At 42.4% G+C, this 16,046-nt stretch overlaps 1 protein-coding gene and 3 long non-coding RNA genes across 4 annotated transcripts in view; all 4 read right to left on the minus strand.

The window, feature by feature from the left end:
• The window catches only part of LOC115577981 (complement C1q-like protein 2), a 57,496-nt gene that overhangs the window by 5,805 nt on the left and 35,645 nt on the right, over nt 1-16,046 (minus strand). The window lies entirely within an intron of this gene.
• Nucleotides 3,128-3,584, minus strand: LOC115577986 (uncharacterized). Its single transcript, XR_003983326.1, has 2 exons — nt 3,552-3,584; nt 3,128-3,471 (listed from the first exon to the last, which is right to left on the minus strand). It is a non-coding gene; the product is annotated as an uncharacterized LOC115577986 (long non-coding RNA).
• LOC115577984 (uncharacterized) lies at nt 5,918-6,615 on the minus strand. The gene is made up of 3 exons (XR_003983324.1): nt 6,587-6,615; nt 6,273-6,356; nt 5,918-5,952 (listed from the first exon to the last, which is right to left on the minus strand). It is a non-coding gene; the product is annotated as an uncharacterized LOC115577984 (long non-coding RNA).
• On the minus strand, nt 15,350-15,983 carry LOC115577985 (uncharacterized). The gene is made up of 2 exons (XR_003983325.1): nt 15,932-15,983; nt 15,350-15,851 (listed from the first exon to the last, which is right to left on the minus strand). It is a non-coding gene; the product is annotated as an uncharacterized LOC115577985 (long non-coding RNA).

Raw genomic sequence — 16,046 nt, forward strand, 5'->3', positions numbered from 1 at the left:
TTAAATTAACATGTGACATTCTTCATAGTGAGTATTAAAATCATTTTATCATATCATGTTTGTCAGTCACAGACCTGCATTCTCTTTTCTAGGTCACTTGTTTTGCTCTCGGTGGTCATCAGTCAAAATTAAAAAAAAAAAAATTAAAATTCAAAAAAATCGAAACATATATCTGTTGTACTTGTCATTATGTAAGGGATAATGCCCGACGAGGTGTCCATAAACAGGAGTTAATGGACAACGCAGAGGCCTAAGAACCATCCGACGCGCAGAGGAGGACGGTTGCCTCCGCGAAGTCCATTAGCTCCTGTTTAGGGACACCTCGAAGGGCATTATCCCGCTTATACCATGGTCACTTGCCAAAGAAAAGAAATTCGGACCATTAATTTACATTTTCATGCGTCTTACAATCAAAATATAAAGTTTTTCACAAGCCATAACTTAGTTTCCCTGGAAACGCCTGAGGGTTTGACTAATACCAACAATCATTACTCTCCCGTAAGGTTCTTATGTAACAGAAACATTGTTTACTCCTCCAGTAAATAGGACGGATCATAGATACGACTTGGCAACGGGAGATATTCTAGTCCGCTCAGCGATGAGCCAGAAAGCTAACGCTATGCTAGCAAGATTAAAAGTCAATAACATTGCACACGGTTGACAAACAGTAAATATAATTTGACAGTATGCTAGCTAACATGATTAGCTAACTATCCAGTCATGTCATTGTCCCCAAATCAATAGCAAGATTTTCACGAAGAAATGACCGGCCGTGTGTACTGTTACTGTGGCCGCAGCCTGAAGCAGAGAGCTGAACAGCGAACGGGATGTGAGATTATTCGCGTATCAGTAAGTTTAGAGGGGAAGTGAACTTTCTGCAGCTTGTGTGTTACAGTCGCCACCCTGTGGTGTTCAGAGAATAAGACACTGAAGGACTCACGGACTGCACTCAGTGCTGAAAATAAAATATTCAGATTTGATACGCCAGCTAGCGCATTGATTTACAGCGGTGAACAGTCAATTTGACTGGAACTACTTACTAGGTGTCCATATATCAGGGATTAATGGACACCCTGCAGCCAATCAGAATCGAGTATTCCCCCAGACCATGGTATAAATGAAGTTGAATTATCCGTATCATATTGATGTTTAAAGGTTTTACTTGTGCTCACAGTAAGTACATCAATGCAGTGACACACTTCAGTGGAACATGATCATCACTGAACAGGAAAAGTAATCAGTCTGTACCTGAATTCTCTCTCTGCAGCAGCTCCATGTGAACATTGAGCTCCACCACCATGTCTCTCAGTGCCCTCAGCTCCGTCCAGATGTCAGGGTAGGTATGCTTTGTGATCTGCTCGGTCGATTCCTCAGCTGCATCTTTTGGATCTGTGTTCTGGTTGATCTCAGCCACCTCACCGAGGCCTCCAGCCTCCCCCTGAGCCCCTGATCCACACAGACCGAGCAGCAACAACAGCAAACCAACAACAACCCTCATCGTCTCCACAAAGGTACAGTGGTAGAGTGGGTCTGTCTTATATCGTCTCTAAACTTCAGCTGGCTGAACGAAGGGGAAAAACAAGAACAGTCCAATTTAAACAATCGATGGCACAACGTCTAAAGTCCATGGCACAAGTGTTTTTAGGGCGTGTAGATAATTACAGTATGGGTACAGAATGCTGATAACATCAACTATTCAATAAACAATTATTGTTTTACTGCACATGTTGTAGGCTGTTTCGTAGCCTCACTGCAGGCTGCTCTACATGTTGGGTTAAATGTTTGTCAGAATTTCAAACCAGAATCAGAAGCAACTGCAGGTGATGAAGAGCAAAGTGTTCATCCTCATTTGTAAGAGCCAGCATGCATCATGCATGAAGTGCAACTGTGTTTATTTTACAGTTCGGAAAAGTAGGTGAAAACAGAACATTGATTAATGATCAATGGAGTTAAGCCATTGATCATTAATCAATGTTCTGTTTCACCTACCTTTCCGGAAAAGTAGGTGAAAACAGAACATTGATTAATGATCAATGGCTTAACTCCATTGATCATTAATCAATGTTCTGTTTTCACCTACTTTCCGAACTGTAAAATACACACAGTTTAGATTCATATAGTCCAGTTGTTTGGAATAAGGCAGCAACCCTCCAGATGAATCCTGAGCTCCATCAGAGCTGTCTCAAAGTTTTATTTAAGAAGCTGAACGTTTGATTCTGTTTCCTCTGGAGAGTTTCCTCCGTCCTGTCAAGTTTATAACTACAGTTTTTCCTTTTGCTGTTTAAATGTGCCATGATATTTGCTACCGTAACATTACTGCGTGCGTGGAAAAGTCTAAAATAAAAAAGCAGCAGCTGAAAGCAGCCTCTCTGATCATTTATATCTGAATGATGCACCTTTAAAAAGCAGGGAAAAATACTGCGCCATTGACTTATAGACAGATTTTTCACTTTCTGCTGCCTGACCACACCTCATAGTACATTTGCTACTTGCACAATGTGGACGCTTGTTGTAAAAATGACAACTACATCAGTCAGAGTCCAGTTTGTCCAGTTTGTGCTGGTGTTAGATCGGCCAAAAGTGTTTTTGTTCATGACAATTTTGACTCAATACTGTAAACACAAAAATGTAATTGGATCTATGGATCTTTTCCTAATAACCTAACATACTGTAAATATACAAGTTGATTAAACTCAGTGAGTTCAACTTTTTCTTCACTCTGTCTCACTTGTATCTCATTATCTCTGATGTATTAGGCTTATAAATTAATATAGATACTGTAAAGTTAATATCTGTTCTCTTGAGCCCTCTGGTGGTTCCCTGAAACTTCAACTCAGTTTGGATGATACAAAGATCCTTCAGACTGCTGAACTGTTGTCAGGGGTCAAAGGTCAGGGGTCAGATATTCATACATTCAACTTTGAGTGACTCAGATTTGATGATGTTTTTTCTATATTTCATGCACATTTTTGCATTTTTATTTTTACATTAAGCATTCAAATATGAAAGTGAAGGGTCATCTAAATCGTTTTGAATGAACAACGGCTGAAATGAGACTCATGTAGTAAATCAATGAAACCTCTCTCAGGCTTTACAGCCTACAGTCAGTGAGAACAGACAGAAACACTTGAATGCAACTTTAATTTATTTGAATGTTGACAAATCACTGACAGCAGCCTGAATAACATCCTCACAGTGTGAAGAGAAGGGAGCCACTGAAGGTGCTGTAATTATTACTGTCGTCAAAGATAGATTGGCCTGATGGGAGAACCAGGTGAATTTCATCTCCTGCTGTCAGCTCCAACACCAGGGACTTAGTGAAATACTCAGGAATTACATCATTGTTCCTCTCCCAATTAGCCATAATCCTTTGGTTGTTCTTGTACACTTCTACACCTATAGTACCAGCATCGTAACCCATCACAGTGAACTGGAGACTGTAGACACCTTTGACTGGTGCTGTGAAGAAACCTACAGAGTGAGAGCAGAAAATGAAAAACAGGAACAACTGATGTATGTAAAATGTCCACATGTGAGCTGCAGTATGTTACCTGTAGATGGATTGTAAGCATTGCCAATGTTGGTGAAGACCTTGCTGTATTTCAGTGTGATGTCTGTGTTGTATGGTCCAAGAGTTCCTGCATCAGTCAGAGCTGTGTAGAAGGCCACCTTTGGTTTCTCTGATGACACAAAAACAATGTCTGTAAATAAGTAATATGTGTGTGTGTGTGTGTGTGTGTGTGTGTGTGTCCAGTGGTGGACAAAGAAGGCTCTGGAGATCCAGCAGCTTGCTGACTCTGGAGACACCAGAGGTTTCTTTGATGCCACAAGAGCGGTATATGGCCCCAGCTACCGTTGCCTAACCCCACTTTGCTCTAAAGATGGGCTCATGCTGCTGAAAGATAAGGAAGCAATAGCAAACAGGTGGAAAGAGCATTACGAGGATCTTCTGAACAGTGACACCACTCCTGACATGGAGGCCCTCGAAAACTCCCTCAACAGCCTATAAATGAGAGCTTGGGGGAACCACCCAGCCTGGAAGACGTGCAGGATGCTATTAGGAAGATGAAGAACAACAAGGCTGCTGGTCCGGACGGCATTCCAGCAGAAGTCCTAAAGGAAGGCGGCCCTGAACTGCTTAAACACATCCAACCCTGCTTTACAAAATATGGGAACAAGAGAAAATCCCTGCACAACTTAAGGATGCCCTGGTTGCCTCCATCTTTAAGGAAGGAGACAAGGTAGACTGCGGGAACTACCGTGGCATTTCTCTCCTGTCCACCACAGGGAAAGCCCTGGCTCGGGTTTTGGCCAACAGACTCACCCCTCTGTCAGAAAGCATCCTTCCTGAGTCTCAGAGTGGTTTTTTGCCCAAACAGAGGCACTACAGATATGATATTCATTGCTCGCCAACTTCAAGAAAAATGCTGGGAACAAAATCTACCACTATACATGGCCTTCATAGACCTCAGCAAAGCCTTTGACTCAGTGAACCATCAGGCCCTCTGGCTGGTTCTGGCAAAGATTGGCTGCCCAGAAAAATACATACGGGTACTGAGACTGCTGCATGACAACATGTCAGCTACAGTCCTCAGTGGCAGTGGAGATGAAACAGAACCCTTCAGGGTTGACACAGGAGTCAAACAAGGATGTGTCATTGCTCCAACACTGTTCTCCATCTTCATTGCTGCTATCCTCCATCTCACAGGTAAACATCTGCCCCAGGGAGTCAAGATTATGTGCAGAACAGACGGGCAACTCTTTAACATCAATCGATTCATGGCAAAAGGTCGAACCACTACCATATCCATCATGGAGCTGCAGTATGTGGACGACAACGCCCTCGTAGCCCTCTCAGAAGGGGACCTACAGTGCATTTTGGTTGCCTTCACAAAAGCATGCAAACAGCTTGGTTTAACCATCAACATAAAAAAGACTCAAATCCTCTATCAGTCACCACCAAACAGTACTCCTGTCCCACCCCCAAACATCTCAGTTGTCAACATCAAATTAGAAAATGTGGATCACTTTCAATATCTGGGCAGCCTCCTATCATCAAAAGCCAACACTGACGATGAAATACACCACCGCCTCAACTGTTCCAGTGGGGCTTTTTCAAGGTTAAGGAAAAGGATTTTCGAGAACCGCGACCTTCTGGCAAAGACCAAAATCCTGGTCTACAAAGCCATAATGCTACCCACTCTACTGTGTGGATCAGAGGCCTGGACCACATACAGTAGGCACTTAAAGGCGCTAGAGGCACATTGCCAGAGATGCCTCTGGAAAATCCTCAGGATCAGCTGGAGGATAGGCACACCAACACCAGCGTCCTGGAGAAGGCTGGCATCCCCACCATCACTGCTACTATCGCTCAACACCAGCTCAGATGGACTGGTCATGTTGTCCGTATGCCTGACTTTCGCCTTCCAAAAGAAGTCCTCTACTCCCAGCTTGCTGAAGGAAAACGTGCCCCAGCAGGCCAAAACAAGAGGTATAAGGTCAACATTAAAACAAACATCAAAAAGTTCCACATAGACCTTAAGACATGGGAGGACATGACAAAAATAGGGTGACATGGAGAAACCTTGTCCATGAGGGTGCTGCACTATATAATGAAGATTTCCACCACGCTGCAGAACACAAACGCAGACTCAGAAAGGAGAGGGCATCCACCAAACAGGCCCGGCCCAAACCCACCACCACTTTCACCTGCCCACACTGCACAAGAATAATCGGGTCCAGGATCGCTCTCTATGCTCATCTGGAGACCCAGAAGGACCAAGAAGGAGGACAGTCATACTCGACTACGAGTGACCGCCGATGATGATGATGGTGTGTGTGTGTGTGTGTGTGTGTGTGTGTGTGTGGATGAGTAGAAACAACCCTCACCTGCATTTTCTCTCTCCAGCTGGTCAATCCTGGACTCACTGCTGTTCAGTCTGGTCTGCAGGTCTGGAGTTAATGTAATGACAGTGAATCACAGAACAGAGCAGACATCAAAATATCAAACTGTTAACATGAACAACACATTATTTACAGTATCTTGACCCATATCTTCTCTGTCCGTCTGAGTGCTAAAACTATTGTTTCGTTCATGATCAGAACATATACTGACAATATACGTAATTCTCCATGCTGTCTAAAACAACAAATGTGACTGTTACAGAAATTATTCACAAAAATCATTTCTCATCCAACACCTGTGTAGTTAAGGTTTTCTTTAGGCAACATAAACTGTTCTAAATTTGAAGTGAAGGTTGTCAGTGTGATACCTGCATTCTCTTTTTCTAGGTCACTTGTTTTGCTCTCGGAGGACGTCAGTCTGCTTTCCAAAGATAACAGTTCTGTGGCTTGGACTGAAAAACAGAAGAAGTTAGATTTTTGTTTGTGAATGCATGAATTCATCAATTACTAACAATACAAAAGCGAACCTCAATGAGCTCTGTTATATTTTTCATTCAGTGACACTTTCATTCAAGTTGATTTTTGAAGCTTTATTGTTGGAGCTCACAATACGTTTTTAGTACACTGACACACTTCAGTGGAACATGATCATCACTGAACAGGAAAAGTAATCAGTCTGTACCTGAATTCTCTCTCTGCAGCAGCTCCATGTGAACCCTTTGCTCCACCACCATGTCTCTCAGTGCCCTCAGCTCCGTCCAGATGTCAGGGTAGGTTTGCTTTGTGGTCTGCTTGGTCGATTTCTCAGCAGCATGTTTTGGTGTTCTCGTTGATTTCAGCCACCTCACCGAGGCCTCCAGCCTCCCCCTGAGCCCCTGATCCACACAGACCGAGCAGCAACAACAGCAAACCAACAACAACCCTCATCGTCTGCACAAAGGTACAGTGGTAGAGTGGGTCTGTCTTATATCGTCTCCAAACTTCAGCTGGCTGGATTAATGGGAAAAACAACAACAGTCCTATTCAAACAATCGATGGCACAAGGTCTAAAGTCCATGGCACAAGTGTTTTTAGGGTGTGCAGATAATTACAGTATGAGTACAGAATGCTGATAAAGTCAACAATCCAATAAATAATTGTTGTTTTACTGCACATGTTGTAGGCTGTTTCGTAGCCTCACTGCAGGCTGCTCTACATGTTGGGTTAAATGTTTGTCAGAATTTCCAAACAGGATCAGAAGCAACTGCAGGTGATGAAGAGCAAAGTGTTCATTCTCATTGTAAGAGCCAGCATGTATCATGCATGAGGTGTAACAGCTTAACTCCATTGATCATTAATCAATGTTCTGTTTTCATCTACTTGTCCAAACTGTAAATACACACAGTTCACATTCATATAGTCCAGTTGTTTGGAATAAGGCAGCAACCCTCCAGATAAATCCTGAGCTCCATCAGAGCTGTCTCAAAGTTTTATTTAAGGAGTTGAAAGTTTGATTATGTTTCCTCTGGAGAGTTTCCTCTGTCCTGTCAAGTTTATAACTACAGTTTTTCCTTTTGGTTTTTAAATGTGCCATGACATTTGCTGCTGTGATATTACTGCGTGCGTGGAAAATTAAAGCAGGGTGTACATGTGTTGCCAACCCTGCGCCATTCAATATTCAAGATGTTTTATCGTCATATACACATAGTTTACACCAGGCAATGAAAATGAAAATTTGCGAGTTTCCCAACACACAAAATATAAAACACAAAAATATAAAACATACTTAAAAGAAAATATATAAATGACAAGCATGTTAGCGTGTGCAAAGTTCACATGCAGCAGAAGGCACTGAAAGACACTGAGATATATTAAATGTATTCATCGGATATTGAAGATATGTACATAGTGCAAATATAGTTCACAGTATTGAATATAGTCCAAATGTGGTTCCCAGTGCTGAATGGTAGTGTATACAGAGTTGTCATAAGACAGAGCCATTTAACAGCCTGATGGCCTGTGGATCAAAACGTTTTAAGTCTGGTTGTTCTGGCTTTCATGCTCCTGTAGCATCTGCCAGATGGTAGCAGTGTAAACAGTCTGTGCTGCAGGTGTGTAATGTCCTTGGTGATGTTGTGTGCTTTCCTTGTGACCCGGGTGTTGTAAATGTCCTGAAGTGATGGGAAGGCTGCTCCCCAGATGTGTTGTACAGTTTTAATTACACGTTGGAGAGCCTTCCTTTCCTGTAATGTGCAGTTTCCAAACCACACTGTGATGGAGTTGGTCAGGATGCTCTCAACTGTACATCTGTAGAAGTTGCTGAGGAGTTTGGTGGACAGTCCAAATTGCCTCAGCTTTCTTAAGAAGTACAGCCGCTGGTGAGACTTCCTGGCAATGTGATGGGTGTTGTGAGACCAGGAGAGGTCCTCACTGATGTGGGTGCTGAGGAATTTAAAAGTTTTCACCCTCTCTACCTGTGTCTCACCGATGTGAAGTGGGCTGTGCGGGTCTCTCCTCCTCATCGGGTTGATAATCATCTCCTTAGTCTTCTCTGCATTTAAGGAGAGATTATTTGTGCTGCACCAGGACACCAGCTGAGCCACCGCCTCCCTATAGTCTGTCTCTGCCCCACCAGCAGTGATCAGTCCGATGACTGTTGTGTTGTCTGCAAACTTGAAGATGGTGGTGTTGCGCTGGGTGGGGGCACAGCCATAGGTGAAGAGGGTGTACAGAAGAGGACACAGCACACAGCCCTGGGTGGTCCCTGTGCTCACCGTCCTTGTGCCTGATGTCTGGGTACCAAGTCTTGACTGTCTGGGGTCTGTCTGTGAAGAAATCCAGAACCCAGCTGCAGAGGGAAGGTGTCAGTCAAATGATGAGGAGCTTCTCAGCCAGTCTGATTGGGAGGACCGCGTTGAATGCTGAGCTGTAGTCGATAAACATCATTCGAACATACGTGTCCTTGTTCTCCAGATGTGTGACAGCCAGGGGCGTCGCTAGGAGTGCAAAACATCCGGGGCTTTAGCCCTGCGCAGTGATGCCTCAGTTACCCTGAAAAAGTAATCTGATTACTGATTACTGATTACTCCTTAAAACTCACTTGAAGCTTGATAGTACTTTGTCGCCAGCACAGAGTGAACAACACACATTAATATTCTCATCTTTAGCTGAGAGGAACTCAAAATAATGACTATATTTCCAGCTAGAAAACGCGCATCTCTCTCCTCCCTCCATTGTTGTCGTGTTTGTGTTGCTGCGTGGTGTTACACGTGAGTTGAGCTCGTGCTGAAATGTGACTTGTTGCAAACGTGACATCACTCCCCGAGACAAGAAGAAAGCAAAAATATACATTTTTACTAAGGAAAAAACAATGATATGTAACTTTAATCTGGTTACTGGTTTGGAAATATTAACTTGTTAGATTACTCGTTTCTGAAAAAAGGTCAGATACCGGCATCACTGCCCGCAGATAGAGTCTTTTTTAACGGGGTCCGGGGAAATTTCGAAAATTTGGAAAATCTAGCTGTTTAAAGATGCAATTTCAACATAGTTTGAGAGGGAAAGGAAGGGGTCCTCATCGTCATATTTTAATCACTAATAAAGCTAATTTTCCCTCACTAAGCCTACTGAGTAATGTTTACATTTAAGATATTATAGCCAAGACCTGCGCTGTGTGCATAAGCTATTAGAGCAGGTAGAACATTCCCTATTATAATTTCTTGGCTTCATTGTCTATCTGCATCAGGCCTACAGGAGGCTTTGTAGGGTATTAAGAGACAAACATCGTCATTTAACATCGTCAATAAACCCAAAAATGTACTTCAAATCTGCAGCATTTCCACCACAAATGTAGCCTAATACATTTTCCACAAGAGCCGCTGCCTACTACAAACGTAACAAACGATTTCCCACACATGTAATAACTGTTACATTTGCAGGAATTTCTTCGTGGGGACGTGAAAATCTTTATTGTAATAACTTCCCACAAATTTATTAATACAATGAATAATAGTCGGGGTGGTTGTTGTTTGTTTGTTTACCAATACACCTACTAATACTACTGACCGTGGGTGCAAAATCCAGCTGCTGACTCTCCGCTGTCACACAGCGGATCCCCCGTGACCAAAGTGTCAGTTGGACTTCAGACGAGCCGAATACAACACTACTAGAACTGCCGTAAGCGGTCATTTGCACCGCTAGATTTAAACTCTATAATCTGTCAGCTAAATACCCAACTGAGTGATGAATGCATTCATTGTGTCATGATATTTTTTTTAAAAACTAAATAACGAATTAACACCAAAGTGTACATTTTAATAAGTTTAATTATAATTAAACTTAGTTCTTTCGTTTTTTTAAATGTAGGCCTATATTTATCAATATTCATCGCACATAGTAAACCGTAATTATTGTAGGCCTATATTTACACACGATTTTAATAGAGAAAGCTCAGAACAAGAAAATTAGCCTAACTATTAAAAGTAACTTCTTTGATTATGAAACATTTTATTTTAACACTTAATAATATATAATATAATAATAATAATAATCGAAAAAGCTGAAAACGAGCTGATCTAAAACAAAGACAAACAAAGAGTCGTTGTGATCACTGGTCACAGTCTGCAGATTACCTCCGCTCTCCTCACAGTTCCACACGGGCTTGTGGCATTTCAAGTGTCCGTCGTTTGGCTCCGTTTGCAGTTCTTTTGGACCGGCACTGCCTCGGTGTCTGTGTCAGCGAAGATGGCCAGTGGCGGTCTTCTATAACATCCTCGACCTGACTGAGATCAATGCCCGCATCTTATTCAAGGAAAGGAGGAAAGTCCTGCAGCAGCTGGCAGAGGAGCTGAGGGCAGAATACATGGAGGGGAAAGAGGCCGCGGCAGGCGGCACAAGGTGGGCAGCAGCGAAGCATACGCAGCAACAGCAGACACGGAGACGGAGGCAGTGCTGGTCCAAAAGAGCTGCAAACGGAACCAAACGTCGGACACGTGTGTGGTATCTGTGAGGAGATCGGAGGTAATCTGTGACCAGTGATCGCAACGGCTCTTTTTTTGTTTTACATCAGCTCGTTTTCAGCTTTTTCGATTATCATTATTTTATTATATATTATTAAGTGTTAAAATAAAATGTTTCATAATCAAATAAGTTACTTTTAATTGTTAATTTTCTTCTGAGTTTTCTCTATTAAAATCGTGTGTAAATATGCAATAATTACGGTTTACTATGTGCGATGACATGAATGTTGATAATTGTAGGCTATAATTAAACTTATTAAAATGTACACTTTGGTGTTATTTCGTTATGGTTTTTTTTTTTTTTTTTTTATATCATGACACAATGAATGCATTCATCACTCAGTTGTGTATTTACATGAGAGAATAGGATTTAAATCCAGCAGTCCAAATGACCGCTTACGGCCGTATGTTGAATTCCGGCTCCTCTGAAGTCCAACTGGCACTTTGGTCCAATCAGAAACATTATTTGTCCGGATCTAACTCTAGGGTTGTGGAAAGCGCATCGTTATACCCTAACCAAGATATCGATCATTAAGATTAATTGGATCAGATCTGACTGGAATGAACCCGCCACAGTGGTAAACTGATTCAGTTCACCCGCCAGCACACAAACTCACCCGCATTTGGCTGGTGGCGGGTTTAATTTCCATCCCTGTTATAAACGCTGCAGTGGTACTACACAGTAGGCTAATAGACGGCTCTGGTAATATCAGTGACGCATAGAGGGGGAAAGAATAACACTGATGTTGAATTTGCAACAAATTATTCAGACTCTGGTGACAATGTCGCATTTGAGGCTGCTGGCCGTTCGATATGCAGCCACGTAAAAACCTTTCAGCTCACCATTAGACAATTATATCAGATTTTTTTTTTTTTTCAAAGCACAGAGATCCGGGGCTATTCCCAAAACATCCGGGGCTATAGCCCCGAATGCCCAGGTCTAACGACGCGCCTGGTGACAGCTGTGTGAATGGCGGTGTTGGCAGTGGACCGGTTCCGATGATGCGCAAACTGTAGGGGGTCCAGTGTGTCTGGGATGGTCTTTTTGATGTGGGTCATGATTTTCCTCTCAAAACACTTCATCACAATTGAAGTGAGCGCGATGGGACGGTAGTCATTTAAGCAGGTTATGGTGTTTTCCTTAGGGAGGGGCACAATGGTGATGGTCTTGAAGAAGGTGGGCACAGAAGATTGTGAGAGGGACAGATTGTAAATATCTGTTAGCACCTCAGCCAGCTCCACTGAGCAGACCCTCAGTGCACGGCCCGGGATGTTATCAGGGCCTGCTGCATTCCGGGGGTTCGTTCTCCTCAGCGCCCTGCACACCTCAGCTGATGTCACCTTGAGTGAAGAGCTCTGTGCTGCATCTGTTGGTAGAGTCCCTCTGCTGGTGTTGAGGGCATCGAAGTGAGTGTAAAACTAATTCAGCTCATCTGGTAGTGTGCTTTGGCTGGTTGTTACCTCCCTACTCCGCTGCTGGTAGTCTGTGATGTGTTGCAGGCCCTGCCACCAGGTATCCGCGGTGGTGTAGTATCCCTCAAGCTTTACTCTGTATTGTCTCTTGGCTTCTCTGATGGATCTACGTAGGTCATATCTGGCCTTTTTGTAGCCTTCAGCGTCACAAGAAACACTGTATGTCACAGTTAATCCAGGGTTTTTGGTTTGGGAATGTTTTGTAGCACTTGGTGGGGACAATGGTGGCTATGCATGTGCTGATGTAACCAGTAACCACTGAAGCATATTCCTCTAAGTCCACAGTACAGTCATCTCTCACAGCAGCAATCTTAAACACATCCCAGTCAGTACTGTTAAAGCAGTCCTGCAGTCTCTTTATTCCATACTTTAACAGTTTTACTTACTAGGGGGGCCTGTTTGAGGCGCTGCCTGTAAGATGGGTAGAGGAACACCGAGATGTGGTTGGACTGTCCAGAGTGGGGGCAGGGGGGGCAGCCTTGTAGGCCCACAACAAACACAGCGTCTGGGTGTGTAGTCTCGTGTTTGCTGAGAGTGTCGTGCAGCAGTCCGAGCATTGCAGTCCGGTTCGCCCGTGTCAGGATGTAACCAGCCAGCATAAACACAGCACTGAACTCCCTCGGTAAATAAAAAGGTCTGCACTTAACCATCAGCACCTCTATTTCCACTGAAAAATGTTTCACCACCACCTGAACGTCCGAACACCATCTGTTGTTGATGTAGACACAGACGTTGCTGCCTTTGTTCTTATGCCGCTGACTTATGAGCATGTTTCTCACTTTCTGTTGCCTGACCACACCTTGTAATACATTTTCTACTTACACAACGTGGGCGCCGGTTGTTAAAACTGCATCAATCAGAGTCCACTTTGTGCCCGTGTTAAATCGGCCACAAGTGTTTTTGTTCATGACAATTTTGACTCAGCGCTGTAAACACAAAAATGTAATTGGATCATCAGCAGGATCTTTCCCTAATAACTTAACATACTGCAAATATACAAGTTGTAAACACAAAGTTCACTACACTTACAATTTGCTGAAGTTCTTCTGACTTCAAGTCTTATTGACTTGAAATGATGAAATGATGAATATACTGCTCAGAGCTCAGTTTATTAAAGAAACATGATCAGCATGTTATCATACTTCCCAGCATGCATTGTTTAAGAGTTCTCCCTAGACCCTCTGTTCATAGTTTGAAGAAAGCAAATGCGATGACAACTTACACTACACTACGTTTCATTTACCAGACGCTTTTGTCCAAAGCAACTTATAGTAATTCATACATACATTTATACACTGATGGCGGTGGTTGTCATGCAAGGTGGCGACCAGCACATCAGGAGCATGGCTAGCTAACAGGTAGCAGCAGCAACAGTCGGCAGCAGTTAGCGGTGACTCTGGTGATATACTGCCCCCTATATGTTGCAAGTAGGAATTCAGCAGTTGGCCAATTCTTACTTGCTCTGTAATCTCCTTACCTCGGAGGTTGTTTTCACTTGCATCTGCTCATTCAGCCCAGAATAGACCCCACTAACTCTTGCAGCTGAAGGGATGGACCCCACGCTATGAATTAGGGCGCTTTTCATATTTTTTCCTTAATTTCTCACAGAATAAGTCATTGGTCTTGATGAAAAGAAATCAGGTGTATTTATGTCGCTGCAATCTGTGAGTAACTGTTGGGCCTTGACGGGGGTCAGCGCTCCACAGAGTGCAATTCTAGTTGTGTATGATATACTGTAACTCCAAATGTCTGCACAGTCATCAGAAAACACAGAAACACTGTTGTATGATCACTGGTGTATTGAAATGATATACACAAAAAATAATCTGGGGTTCCAAATCACTGACAAAACTTTTGCTGTGCAGGAGAATCTTCTGTCACTTCAAAATAAACCTAATTGTTATTAACACAGGACTTGAATTTGGCAGGAAAATCCCATTATAGAATCATCAAAACAGACATTACATCACAATACAGTCCTCCTCAATGACAGACCTCAAGAAAATGTGTGCAGTGATGTTATTCAAGACATTACAGTGTAAGGACATATTGCCCAGCCCCAATAGTGAGTGTATTTATTAGTCACATTTAATAAGAGCTTGTTTTAATAACAAAAAGTTGGGAATTTGTTGTGATATATTATTTTTTTAAAAGCTACGTTTGAGAAACACTTTGCTCGTTTGAAAGAAAATGACCAAAAGCTTCCATATTTATAATCTCTTAAGGATATTATTGTTTTTCATAATTTGCCAATAATCTGATGCAAGAACTTTTTCTAAAGCCGGAATTTAATTTAAATTAATCACTGACCAAAAACGTTGTTAAGGGCATTATTGTATAACTTGTTATCAGGGTGAGATTCTACATCTGACCATCTTACAGATAAATGTCCCTTAAAGCCACAAAAACAAAAACAGCACGTCAAAAACTCGTTCATACATCTTCAGCACCATTTCCTGAATCAGTGTCACACATATTAATGTGTTCTTTACATATAAAAGATTAGAATTCTTGTATTTGTGGTTGTTTTGACATAAACTCTCGTAAGTGTTGAACACATTGTGCACTTGCATCACTCAGTCACTAGAACTAACTTCCACTGTGTTTATTTTCATGCAGATCTGCAACCAAATACAGTATTTTCACAATGTATGTTGATATGTACCAACAGTTCATTGGAAGTGTTCAGGCCACACACCCTCTCAGGTCTGTTCAAACTCTTTGATGCAGTACAAATCTTTCACCACCAGAGGGCGGTATTACTCTGATATACAGAGAGAGTCAGCTGCAGTAAATCACACAGACTTTGTAGTAACTTCATGTTGTGTTGAAGTAAAAATGGAGGGTCATCTAATTTATTTTAATAAGGAGGCCTGAGATGCAAAAGGTCAGAATGAGACTCATGTAGTGAATCTATAAAACTCATCTCAGGCTTCACAGCCAACAGTCAATGATAACAAACAGAATCCAAACACTTGAATGCAACTTTGATTTATTTGAATGTTGTTTTCATGTGACGACACAAAAGTGAAGTCAGATTGAGAATCACATTATTTGATTCATGCAGTGAATGTACAGAAAGTTGTCCTGGAGGCAGCAGTGCTGAGATATATCAGCATTTTATAAAGATTCACAGTTCAGCCAATAACAACAGGGTTTGTGACAAATCAGTCACACAGCAGCCTGAACAACATCCTCACAGTGTGAAGAGAAGGGAGCCACTGAAGGTGCTGTGATTATCACTGCTGTCATAGATAGAATGGCCTGATGGGAGAACCAGGTGAATTTCATCTCCTGCTGTCAGCTCCAACACCAGAGACTTAGTGAAATACTCAGGAACCACATTGTTGTTATGCTCCCAATTATGCATAATCCTTTGGTTGTTCTTGTACACATCTACAGCTGTAGTACCAGTATGGTAACCCATCACAGTGAGCTGGAGATTGTAGACACCTTTGACTGGTGCTGTGAAGAAACCTACAGAGTGAGAGCAGAAAATGAAAAACAGGAACAACTGATGTATGTAAAATGTCCACATGTGAGCTGCAGTATGTTACCTGTAGATGGATTGTAAGCATTGCCAATGTTGGTGAAGACCTTGCTGTATTTCAGTGTGATGTCTGTGTTGTATGGTCCAAGATTTCCTGCATCAGTCAGAGCTGTGTAGAAGGC

This window comes from Sparus aurata, unplaced genomic scaffold (assembly GCF_900880675.1).
Source record: "Sparus aurata unplaced genomic scaffold, fSpaAur1.1, whole genome shotgun sequence".
NCBI lineage: Eukaryota > Metazoa > Chordata > Actinopteri > Spariformes > Sparidae > Sparus > Sparus aurata.